The 9,882-nt window shown below is 42.9% G+C and overlaps 1 long non-coding RNA gene across 1 annotated transcript; it reads left to right on the top strand.

The window, feature by feature from the left end:
* The first annotated feature begins 5,800 nt into the window (after positions 1-5,800).
* On the top strand, positions 5,801-7,884 carry LOC138906799 (uncharacterized). The gene is made up of 2 exons (XR_011414455.1): positions 5,801-5,927; positions 7,760-7,884. It is a non-coding gene; the product is annotated as an uncharacterized lncRNA (long non-coding RNA).
* The last annotated feature ends 1,998 nt before the right edge of the window (positions 7,885-9,882 follow it).

The raw sequence follows: 9,882 nt of genomic DNA, 5'->3' as shown, positions 1-9,882 counted from the left end.
CACTTATAAATTTAATTGTTATCCGATTTTAAGGGTAAACAATTTCTCAATACCTTTATTCTAGCTTGTCCACAACTTTCCTTGATTCCAGGTGAATCTGCACCTATTTATAAAAAAAATAATTCAAAATACTACATATATATTAATATACATATTAAAATGCAATAAAACATGGAGAATATATATTAGTAGTAATTTCTAAATTACAATTGAACTTTATCATTACAGCTTTAACATAAGTGAAAGTTTACAGATTCCTAGTATATCATCACAAAGTTTTCATCCACAAACTAATCTATGTGGCAGTATAAACTCTGTTCATATACACGTAACTACTAACTATCAAAATGTAAGGTATCCAATGTAGGTTTTCTCACATTAGAATCAAACCTGAGGTGAATTGAACGAGCAATTACATGTAGTTATTGTTTATATCCCTATTCATTCATTTCACTGACAAGAAAAAAAAAAAGAGATAGGAGTTTCAGAAAATAAAATCACAAGCAATCCTTCAAAACATCATAGAAACAAGGCACCCACTTGTATAATAAACACCTGTGATTAGGCAATAACACATATATTAAGCAGCCAGAAGGCCCTTTTATAAAAAAGCTAGCAGGCAAATAGCTTGTGAAAATTCAAGTCTTTTTTGCTGACTCATTTACACATTCACCATTGAAATGCTATGCTCGTTAGTGGATGATGTTGTCCACAATGTTAATACCTAACATTATAATTCTCATTACCATCCCAAGGATCCACTGTCATTATAGTTCCAGTAATTTACCAAACATGATATTTCCTTTTCCTCATATTTTTCAATCTAAATACACATTGCAAGTTCCACCATAAACTACCAAAATACACTAAATAAAGTTAGCAAATGTTGAAAGTAAAACTTATCATGAAGAACGGAAAGGTTATACTTCAAATATATTCAACTACCCATTTTGGAAAATCATATGCTTAACTAGGAAATACCAAAAAGAAATTCAGGAAGAGCTAAAGAAAGAATAAAGATATCTTGAACTTACCCACTACCCATATCAATGCAATAGGGAAATTCTGGAAACTAGCAAAGCACAAACACTTGTCCAATTCACATCAGAGCATAACAGAAAAATTCTTAAAATTAGCATAATCGCTCGAGTCACGTTTACCATATTCCGCATTTTCTCAAGAGCAAGATGGTTAACACAAAATTACTAACTTACTAAATGGAAAGACAACGATTCGGAGCAAGAAGAGAAACCCTAACACAAACCTTGGAGTAGAAAGTAGGCGTAACTGCTTTGTGTTGAAATTCGAATACACATTCAGAGCCAACGCAACGAAACTTAAACAAGGAACGTACCTTCCGTCATTGTTTGTTGGAATTGCCTTTGAACTTTTAGCAGAAAACCTAGGGAGTCTTCCTATCATAGATAGAATGCCAGACTGATGGAGTCACATACGTATTTATAGGTAGGCTAGGCACTCTTAGGCAAATACTTTAGCCCTAGTGACTTCTCATTAAATTATAATTACTCTAGGGACTACTAATATATGATAATTTGTTTTCATCAAAGAAACTACCGTATATGCATAACTATAGAATATTATCTGATATATTATTTTCTTTGAAAGACAAGGTAAATAATTTATTATCTTATATGTGGGTCACACTACAAGTCTCTATAAGAGACGGTACATTTCTCACACTTTGTACATATCTTCGATGGACTTTGGATGATTAAAATCTGCTCAAAAACACAGAAAGAAGAACATAAACCCCTAAATAAATAAGATTGTACAGAATCTGAGGTGATTGTTTGAATTCCTAAAATTGTTCTTCAATGTAAATACAGTAACAAAAGAGGAGATTGTAACCGTGTATTTGAAAGGAGAAAACCTTGAGCCAAAGTGAAAAAAATAAATGAGGAAATTTTTTCTTTTTGCCGCGTTTGCTTTTTGGCGGAAAGTCAAAAAGAAACAAAAAATTTACGCCAAAAATTAGGTACTAAAAAAAAAATTCCAACATACATGTTTATGAGTTCCTACCTTAAGTAAATTTACGATTATAATTAGATTTACCGTTAAATATTTATAAAGTTTTAGTAAATTTTTTAATACATATATACTGACACGGTAGAATTGCCCCTAAATATATATAATTAGTTGTAGAGAAATCAAGTGTTTCACCAATAATACCAAACATTTTGGCAACAATTCAAATGTATTGTTGCCAATTTATTATATTTTAAAATTTACTAAATAACCAACAAAATACATGAGCCAAATATTTTAATTACAGTCAAATCTTTCTATCATGATTTTTTTGTCTGCATGCTTTAGCGAAATAATTATTATACACCTATAATATTATTGTATATTTAGATCTTGCTTGACTATTATATACAAATATTTTAAAAATAGTTATTTTCCCAAACTTTTTATGTAATAAAATATTTAAATTGAAAATCTCAAAAGATATTCATATTTTACTAATTAAATTTTTTAAAAACATAATACATTATTAAAATTCATAGTAAGAAGCTTCAGTTCCAGTAACGTTGGCTGTAGAAATAGGAATAAGATGAACAGGAAGTGGAGAAGGTAATGGTGAAGAAGTTACCTGTGATGGTGAGACGGCGGGCTCGTTGCTGGCCAAGGCAGAGTTATGGGGAACTCTGTTTGCAGGAACTCTGGGTATGTCATCAAGGAATAAACTTGTGGAAGGAGTTGTTACTTCTCCGGTGGTTGGAGAAGATTCAGTGGTATGGATTAGCCAAGACTCCAGTTCAGCGGGATTGACACGAGAAAGAGTGTTCTGGTAGTTCTTGAAAGGGAACACAGACTCTACAAAAATGACATGCCGAGAAGAGTAAAATTTCTGATTTTTTGGATTGTAACAGATGTAACTGTAACGAACCGGTCGGTCGTTTTGTGTATTATAGCCATGTTTCACCATTTACTGAATATTTTATGCTCAATTATGATTATGTGATTTGTCGGGAAAGTGTCGGAATGAATTGGAACACTTAGTTCAAAGATGTAAAGTTTAAGTCGAAAAAGTTGACCGGATGTTGATTTATGTGTAAACGACTCCGAAATAGAGTTTTGATGATTTCAATAGCTCCATAAGCTGTCACAAGCCAATTATCCCTGTGGTAACTTTTCTGACACCTCTAGCTTCGAATTCCAAAGGTCTAAAGGACCGTTAGGCCATGCTTTCACGGTTCGTATTCGTACTGAAAATCAGAATCAAACAAGCTTTTACCCTTCTATTCCACATGAAATTTCTGTTCTCATTGAGCTCATCTTAGGACACCTGGGTTATCTTTTAACAGATGTGTCGCCCCAGCCAGACTCTCCACCTGACAATGTCTTCCACCTGGATCGGCCTGCAACCAAGCTTTGGGTCCAAAGAGAGGGGCAGCGCCCCGCTTCCGATTCACGAAATAAGTAAAATAATGTTAAAAGTAGTGGTATTTTACTTTTGCCTTTTGGCTCCCACTTATACTACACCTCTCAAGTAATTTCACAAAGTCGGACTAGAGTCAAGCTCAACGGGGTCTTCTTTCCCTGCTGATTCTGCCAAGCCCGTTCCCTTGGTTGTGGTTTCGCTGGATAGTAGATAGGGACAGTGGGAATCTCGTTAGTCCATTCATGCGTGTCACTAATTAGATGATGAGGCATTTGGCTACCTTAAGAGAGTCATAGTTACTCCTGTCGTTTACCCGCGCTTGGTTGAATTTCTTCACTTTGACATTTAGAGCACTGGGTAGAAATAACATTGCATAAACATCCGCAGGGACCATCGGATCCTGGCACTTGCCCCGACGGCCTGGTGTAGGTCGCGCGCTTAAGTGCCTTCCATTTTCGGGGCTAGTTGATTCGGCAGGTGAGTTGTTACACACTCCTTAGCGGATTTGGACTTCCATGACCACCGTCTTGTTGTCTTAATCGACCAACACCCTTTGTGTGATCTAGGTTAGCGCGCCATTTAGCACTGTAACCCGACTTCCGGTTCATCCCACATCGCCAGTTCTGCTTACCAAAAATGGCCCACTTAGAGCTCTTGATTCCGTGGTGCGGCTCAACAAAGCAGTTGCACCATCCTACCTATGTAAAGTTAGAGAATAGGTCGAGGGAGTTGCGCCCCCGATGCCTCTAATCATTGGCTTTACTCGATAGAACTCGCACGCGAGCTCCAGCTATCCTGAGGGAAAATTCTGAGGGAACCAGCTACTAGATGGTTCGATTAGTCTTTCGCCCCTATATCCAAGTCAGACAAACGATTTACACGTTAGTATCACTGCGGGCCTCCACCAGAGTTTCCTCTAGCTTCACCCCGCTCAGGCATAGTTCACCATCTTTCGGGTCCCGACAGGTATGCTCACACTCGAACCCTTTACAGAAGATCAAGGTCGGTCGACGGTGCACCCCTCAGGGGGATCCCACCAATCAGCTTCCTTATGCCTTACGGGTTTACTCGCCCATTGACTCACACACATGTCAGACTCCTTGGTCCGTCTTTCAAGACCGGTCGAATAGGGAGCCCACAGGCCAACGTCCGGAGCGCGTAGATGCCGAAGCATGCTAGAGATGCATGCTGCCTACCACAATCGAGGAGACGGTGTTCCACGAACATATCAAAAGCTCGGGCTTTGGCCACCCCTCTATTCCACACTGGTCCACGCCCCAAGTCGATCGGCGGACTGGCTCAACATCGTTCCACATCCGACCGGGGCGCATCATTGGCCCCCATCTGCTTCCCTCCTGATAATTTCAAGCACCATTTGACTCTTTTTTCAAAGTCCTTTTCATCTTTCCCTCGCGGTACTTGTTCTCTATCGATCTCTCGCCCGTATTTAGCTTTGGACGGAATTCACCGCCCGATTTGGGATACATTCCCAAACAACCATGAGTTTAGGCACGGTGTGCGGGGGCAACGGGATGCGTGATGCCCAGGCAGACGTGCCCTCGGCCGAATGGCTTCGGGAGCAACTTGCATTCAAAGACTAGATGGTTCACGGGATTCTACAATTCATACTAAGAATCTTATTTCGCTACGTTTTTCATTGATGCGAGAGCCGAGATATCCGTTGCCGAGTGTCATTTGTATTTCAAAGAAGCACAAGTCCCCCCGCGTGCACCGTGAATGGGGTGTGAGAGGCAGGCTTTCAATTTAGTATTCCTTGGCGCTTTCCGCGTCGGGGTTTGCTAATAACCCGGCAAGGGAGCTACGCGGATGGAGGCCGAAGCACCCCGGCCGCACTGCTCACCGGTGTTTAAACATGTTTGCGGGTCGTTCTGCTTTGCAAGTTTCAACAATGATCCTTCCGCAGGTTCACCTATGGAAACCTTGTTACGACTTCTCCTTTCTCTAAATGATAAGGTTCAATGGACTTCTCGCGACGTCGCGAGTAGGGAACCTACCACGTCGCAGCGATCCGAACATTTCACTGGATCATTCAATCGGTAGGAGCAACGGGCAGTATGTACAAAGGGAAGGGAAGTAGTCAACGTGAGCTGATAACTCGCGCTTACTAGGAATTTCTCGTTAAAGACCAACAATTGCAATTATCTATCCCCATCACAATGAAATTTCAAATATTACATGGGCCTGTCGTCCACGGCTATAAACTCGTTGAATACATCAGTGTAGTGTGCGTGCGACCCGGAACATCTAAGGGCATCACAGACCTATTATTGCCTCAAACTTCTGCGGCCTAAAAGGCCGTAGTCCCTCTAAGAAGCTGGCCACGAAGGGATACCTCAGCATAGCTATTAGCAGGCTAAGGTCTCGTTTGTTAACGGAATTAACCAGACAAATCGCTCCACCAACTAAGAACGGCCATGCACCACCACCCATAGAATCAAGAAAGAGCTCTCAGTCTGTCAATCCTTACTACGTCTGGACCTGGTAAGTTTCCCCATGTTGAGTTAAATTAAGTCGCAGGCTCTACTCCTAGTGGTGCCCTTCCGTAAATTCCTTTAAGTTTCAGCCTAACGACCATACTCCCCCCAGAACCCAAAAAAATTTTGATTTTTCATAAGGTGCTGGCGGAGTCCTAAAAGCAACATCCGGCGATCCCTGGTTGGCATCGTTTATGGTTGAGACTAGGACAGTATCTGATCGTCTTCGAGCCCCCAACTTTCGTTCTTGATTAATGAAAACATCCTTGGCAAATGCTTTCGCAGTTGTTTGTCTTTCATAAATCCAAGAATTTTACCTTTGACTATGAAATACGAATGCCCCCGACTGTCCCTGTTAATCATTACTTCGATCTCGAAGACCAACGTAATAGAACCGAAATCCTATAATGTTATCTCATGCTAATGTATACAGAGCGTAGGCTTGCTTTGAGCACTCTAATATCTTCAAAGTAACAGCACCGGAGGCACGACCCGGCCAATTAAGGCCAGGAGCGCATCGCCGTCAGAAGGAACGAGACGACTGGTGCACACCTAAGGCGGACCGGCCGGCCCATCCCAAAGTCCAACTACGAGCTTTTTAACTGCAACAACTTAAATATACGCTATTGGAGCTGGAATTACCGTGGCTGCTGGCACCAGACTTGCCCCCCAATGGATCCTCGTTACGGGATTTAGATTGTACTCATTCCAATTACCAGACTCATAGAGCCCGGTATTGTTATTTATTGTCACTACCTCCCCGTGTCAAGATTGGGTAATTTGCGCGCCTGCTGTCTTCCTTAGATGTGATAGCCGATTCTCAGGCTCCCTCTACAAAATCAAACCCTAATTCTCCGTCACCCGTCACAACCATGGTAAGCCACTATCCTACCATCGAAAGTTGATAGGGCAGAAATTTGAATGATGTGTCACGGGCACGATGGTCGTGCGATCCATCGAGTTATCATGAATCATCACAGCAACGGGCAGAGACCGCGTCGGCCTTTTATCTAATAAATGCATCCCTTCCAGAAGTCGGGGTTTGTTGCAAGTATTAGCTATAGAACTACTACGGTTATCCGAGCAGTAGATACCATCAAACAAACTATAACTAATTTAATGAGCCATTCGCAGTTTCACGGTCTGAATGTTTTCATACTTACACATGCATGGCTTAATCTTTGATATAAGCATATGACTATTGGTAGGATCAACCAGGTACAATTCCTCATTGATGCAGGCATCGCATGAGCATGGCCGACCCAAAGGGCATGGCCTAGTCCAAGACGAGCACGACCGTCATTCGTAAGGAGCATTCTTTGGGCAGATAGGAGCCAATAAAAACCCCATGCCCATTGCGTTTACCGAATCCGAGAGTCCGAGCATACTAGTCAAGGACCAAGCCATCGCACGACGAAGCGAGGACGACATGGGACATGGCTACAGCTTTTGGTTCACCCCGCACGTCGAACACGAGGGGCGAAAGGCAACCGATTGTGCTTGATAATGCCTAGGCATTAGGTATGCAACACAGAAAACCGACCCCGAACAAGCCTTATTTACGCTTGTGTCATGACTGATGACTCGCGCTTACTAGGAATTCCTCGTTGAAGACCAACAATTGCAATGATCTATCCCCATCATGATGAAATTTTAAAGATTACCCAGCCCTGTCGGCCAACGCTATAAACTCTTTGAAAACATCAGTGTAGCGCGTGTGCGGCCCAGAACATCTTAGGGCATCATAGACTTGTTATTGCCTCAAACTTCCGCGGCCTAAAAGGTCGTAGTCCCTCTAAGAAGCTAGTCGCGAAGGGATACCTCTGCATAGCTAGTTAGCAGACTGAGGTATCGTTAGTTAACGGAATTAACCAGACAAATCTCTCCACCAACTAAGAACGGCCATGCACCACCACCCATAGAATCAAGAAAGAGCTCTCAGTTTGTCAATCCTTACTATGTCTGGACCTGGTAAGTTTCCCCGTGTTGAGTCAAATTAAGTCACAGGCTCCACTCCTGGTGGTGCCCTTCTGTCAATTCCTTTAAGTTTCAGCCTTGCAACCATACTCCCCCCCGGAACCCAAAAACTTTGATTTCTCATCAGGTGCCGGCGGAGTCCTAAAAGCAACATCCGCCGATCCTTGGTCAGCATCGTTTATGGTTGAGACTAGGACAGTATCTGATCGTCTTCGAGCCCCCAACTTTCATTCTTGATTAATAAAAACATCATTGGCAAATGCTTTCGCAGTTGTTCGTCTTTCAAAAATCCTAGAATTTCACCTCTGATTATGAAATACGAATGCCAGCTGATGACTGAGATGGCATGCGGGCTAAGACGTCGCTGCTCAAGCAGGGATCCAACCTAGCCACACAAGCCGAACACCACTCATGTGCCGCACGTACAGTTGCCTCGCCGATGCATGCTAACAACAGCCCCAACACGCAAAGCGCAGCCATGTGTTGTTTCCAATACCAACATTGCAAAGCCAAGACAAGCCCCGCCAAGCACGAAAATTGCCCACAACAACCGCACGACATTCGACATGTACTTAGCTTAGCCCTATGCGCATGGCACCTTGGCGTGCTACTTGCACAACGCTCTGTTGTTCCGTTGCCAAAAGCCATCAACTACCACGAGCGATGCCAGACACAACCCTCAACAACCGATGGCATTTATCATGTACTGAGCTTAGCCCAATGTGCATGGCACCTTGCGGCGCTACTTGCACGACGCTCTGCCATTCCATTGCCAAAAGCCATCAGCTACCACGAGCAGTGCCAGACATAACCAACAACCACACGATATTCGACATGTACTGAGCTTAGCCCCATGCGCATAGCACCTTGCGGCGCTACTTGCATGACGCTCCGCCCTTCCATTGCGAAAAGTCAGCTGCTGCCACGAGCGATGTCGCCTCCCGATGTTGCCCACAATAATCGATGGCATTCATCACATACTGAGCTTAGCCCCATGCGCATGGCACCTTACGGCGCTACTTGCACGATGCTCTGCCATTCCATTGCCAAAAGCCATCAGCTGCCACGAGCGATGTTGCCTCCAAATGTTGCCCACAACAACCGATGGCATTCTTCACATACTGAGCTTAGCCCCATGCGCATGGCACCTTGCGGTTCTACTTGCACGACGCTCTGTCGTCACGTTGCCAAAAGCCATCAGCTGCCACGAGCGATGTCGCCTCCCGATGTTGTCCACAACAACCGATGGCATTAGGCATGTACTGAGCTTAGCCCCATGCGCATGTCACCTTGTGGCGCTACTTGCACAACGCTCCTCCGTTTCATTGCCAAAAGACATCAGCTGCCACGAGCGATGCCAGACACAACCCACAACAACCGCATGGCATTTAACATGTACTGAGCTTTGCCCCATGCGCATGGCACCTTGCGGTGTTACTTGCATGATGCTCCGCCGTTCGTTGCCAAAAGCCAGTAGTTTCCACGAGTTGTGTCACCACCAGACGTACTACGAGCACACACGAGTACTTGCCGGCGTGCGTTGCAAACATCGAGGATGTAGCACGGACAAGCCGTGCATGCCCCCAATGCCCACGCCTCATGCCAGCATCCCCCATGCATACCCGCCTCGTCCTGGCAACAAACACCTTGAGGTTCCTTTCAACACCTCTACCCCCCTTATATATGTTTTTTTTTTTAAAAACAAGTGGCAGGAGTAGACATGTTTTGGTCAAAGAATCATAATAGACATGTACAACACCAAATTGCACAAACCAAAGTACAACTTAGCTAATACACTCAGAAATGACTTTTAAACATTGTAAATGACATTTTTTACAAAAAATAATATTTCTTTTGAAAAATATTTATTATAAAACGAAAAATACATTATAAAATACTAAAAAATAAGAAATTATTATAAATATAGCAAACAAAATGGAGAAATTTTCCAATGCATGTAGTAACTATATTACACATAAAAGTGTAAATATTTTTATAAAAAAA

The sequence above is a fragment of the Nicotiana tomentosiformis genome, chromosome 2 (assembly GCF_000390325.3).
Source record: "Nicotiana tomentosiformis chromosome 2, ASM39032v3, whole genome shotgun sequence".
Lineage (NCBI taxonomy): Eukaryota > Viridiplantae > Streptophyta > Magnoliopsida > Solanales > Solanaceae > Nicotiana > Nicotiana tomentosiformis.
The sequence above is the reverse complement of the archived record's forward strand: the minus strand, read 5'-3'. Positions and strand labels throughout refer to the sequence as shown.